The following is a 3,767-nucleotide window of genomic DNA, read 5'->3' as shown; positions in this document are numbered from 1 at the left end:
GCATCTGACTCTTTCAGCTGCTTGTTGGGTCTTTCGGGGGCCAGTCATGATAGGACCCATTTTGTGAGCACACTATACATAGCCTCAGTAATAGTGTTAGGTCCTGGGGCCTCCCCTTGCACTAGATCCCACTATGGGCCTATCGCTGGACCTTCTTTTCCTCAGGCTATTCTCTATTTTTGTCCCTGTAGTTCTTTCAGACAAGAACAATTATGGGTCAGAGTTGTGATTGTAGGATGGCAATCCCCTCCCTTACTTGATGTCTTGTCTTTCTACTGGAGGTGGGCTCTACAAGTTCCCTCTCCCCACTGTAGGGCATTTCATCTAGGGTCCCTCCCTTTGAGTCCTGAGAGTCTTTTACCTCTCAGGTCTGTGGTATATTCTGGAGGTTTGCCCCAACCTCCTATTATCTGAGGTTGCCTGTTTCCATTCTTTCTGCTGGCCCTCAGGGCTTCAGTCCTGTTTCCATACCCCAATACCTGATCATGTTCCCCTCTTCCTCTCTCTGTCCCTTTTCCCATCCAGGTCCCTCTGTCCTTCCACCCTCCTTCTCTCTCCCAAGGGGGTTTGAGGTACCCTCACTTGAGCACTTCAGCTTGTTAATCCTTTTGAGATCTGTTGATTTTATCCTGGGTATTCTGTACTTTTTTTTTTTTTTTTTTTTTTTTTTTTTTTGCTAATATCTACTTATTAGTGAGCACATACCATTCATGTCTTTTAGATCTGTATTACCTCACTCAGGATGATATTTTCTAGTTCCATCCATTTGCCTACAAAATTCAGGATGTCCTAGTTCTTAATAGTTGAGTAATAGTCCACTGTGTCAATGAACCACATTTTCTGTATCCATTCTTCTATTATGGGACATCTGGGTTGTCCTGCAGTAATGCAGCTATGTTTTAATTTTATTTAATAGGGACACAAAGTTGTTCCCATTTTGCATGTATTGTCCATTTTTTCCTCCCTTTTTTCTGCTTCTTCGCTGATTTTAGCACTTTGCTTCCTAACCTATTATTCCTTCAGTTTGCTCCCCTCACTTCTTTTCTCAATACCTAAAAAGATATGGAGAAGGATGTTGAAGAGAAGGGGAGAGGAAGAGAGGGAAAGGCAAAAGGACAAAGATAATGAGGGGAACAAAAGCAGGATGAGAAAGAGCTAAATGACCTTGGGCATGTTGATTATCTCTCTGTGTCCCAACTATCCATAAGTATTCTGCTCTACATCAGAATACAGTCTGTGTCACTCATGAAAAGTGCATAATTTATTTATCTGTTAAACTCCTAGTTACCAATTTGCTATTCATAAGGAACCAATCCAGATACATGCTAAAATACTCCTCTTTCCAGGGATTCCTTGTATTTAGCTAAATATCTTTGAAATGCTTGGTTGGTAGTCATTCTTAGCTATCTATTCATATACAATTCAAACAAATGAACACAAAACCTCTGTACTTGGCATAGACTATGCTAGGTATTATACAGACAGTAGTAATATGTTATAAATATAGTTTTATGGGTTTTTTGGAATAATGGAAGTAGAAAAAAATGTAGGCAAAAATTTAATCTGAACAAATGGTACAATGAATCCAATGGGCAAAATCATGTTACTATGAGTGAAAAAGTCATGGATGCATACTTAAAGAAGTACAAAAGTCTGGAAACATAGCCCTCTGAAATATAAGGGAACTGTTTTTTAGTGTGAACAAATAGGACAGATATGAAGAACTGAGGCCAGAGACTATGCCTAGGGTATAAAGAAAAATAGTAGGATGTTGTCAACACATCAGGTTACAGCACATTTTTTGAGCATACAGACATGTAAGTTATATAAGTCTGATGATCCTATTGCAGTGATTTTCAGGGCAGTCATCAATTCACATATTCCATTGCTGCTGCCAATATCACATTTGTATAATAAGTATACATGTTGTAATTTACACTTTAGAGAATATGGTAGCTGTATATAGTCTCAAGTATATGGCCCATTTTTTTTTGTAGGACTGACAGATGGGTTACAGAACATTTCTAAATTATGAAGACTAGGATTCAGATATAGTTGACTGCTTATATGACTGGTGTGTCAGTTATTTTTGCAAAAAATATTAAGAAATATATTCCTTTTCTTAATATTTTAGAGGGTTTCAATCTGCCCTAATGTAATCATCTACATCTTGGTGGCACAAGCATCCAAGGTGGAAGATGATGCTTACACTATAGCAGACAGGAGGCAGAGAACAATGCTAAAACCAGAGGCCAAGCTATAAACCTTCAAAGGCCTGAGTTTATTGATCTGCTTCTGCCAGCTCAGTCTCACCTTCTAAAGAAGTCATAGTCCACTGTGCTACAATCACCAACATTACATTGCTACAAAAACAAAACAAACAAACAAAACGCACAAGCATTGATTGAGAGCAATGGCTCTTAATTTGTGGGTTGTAATCCTTTTTGGGGGGTCTCATATCAGATCTCCTGAATATCAAATATTTATATTATAATTCATAACACTAGCAAAATTACAGTTATGTAGTAGCAAAAAAATAATTTTATGAGTATGGGTCACCACAACATGAGGAACTGTGTTAAGGAGTCATGGCCTCAGTAAGGTTGATAACAACTGATTTAGAGCACAAGCGTGAGGGTGGAGGGTGTAATTCAGCTAGTAGAATGTTTAAGAGTACATACATACCATGTATCAGGTACTGGGTTCAGTCCTCACAACTCAATGTGCACACACACAGGCATACACAGAAACACAGGCACACATACAGAGACAGATCCCACAGTCAGTCAGTCAGACAGACAGACAGACAGATACACACACACACAGATACACAGACACAGACACAGACACACACACACACACACAGACACAAACACACACACACACACACACACACACACACAAGGAGCTTGTATGGTATGGTAATTGTCCCTATTCAAACCAGAACAAGTGGGTTCTAGGTACAATCTCAGCCCCCAAATGATAAGTAATTTGTGAACATTCCAAATTTGAATTCTTTGGGATGCTGAACATTATTCTGACTGTCCCTAAATGCAGTGATATGTAGGCACACAGAGTCTCCCAGCATTTCATAGATCCTTCATGTTTCTGTAACACTTGTTTATTTATTGTTCAGCTCATACTGGATGAGTTGAATATGCCAGATAATTAGGTTTATGATGACTGTGTATGCACTGAGCAAGGATAAGTGTTTTTCTTGTTATTATTCCTGAAACAATAGAGTATAGGATGTATTTACATAACACTTACATTATATTTGCTGTTGCAAGTAATCTTGAGGCACTATAAAACTTATGGAAGATATGTATTAGCAAATATTACAGCATTTTTAACAAAGGGCTTATCATTAATTATGATATCCAAGGGGGTTCCTGGAACCATTAACTCTGGACACTGGGGGGAAGGTGTACTTGGAAATTTTACAGAAACATGGTTCATTAGCTATGTATCCTCAGAGTCTCTATCTGCTTCCTACTCTCCTACCTTGAAGGCTGAACCAGTGGTGATATTAGCCAGAATCTTTAATTTGTCAGGAAAAGCAGAGAATGTTTGTTATCAGGGCTAAGAGGGGCAAAAGCTGAAAGTGGCAAGCCTAAGAGGTGACTGCAATGCCATGAACAAGAAATGGTTTGCCAGTCCCATGAAGGTCTAGAGTAGGATACAGAAGGTATAGAGAAAAATGTAAGCAGGAGACCCATGAGATGGCTTAGCAGAGGTGCTTGCTCCCAAGTCTGATGACCTTATTT

The sequence above is a fragment of the Mastomys coucha genome, chromosome X (genome assembly GCF_008632895.1).
Source record: "Mastomys coucha isolate ucsf_1 chromosome X, UCSF_Mcou_1, whole genome shotgun sequence".
In the NCBI taxonomy this organism is placed as follows: Eukaryota; Metazoa; Chordata; class Mammalia; order Rodentia; family Muridae; genus Mastomys; species Mastomys coucha.
Note: the sequence above shows the minus strand (reverse complement) of the source record.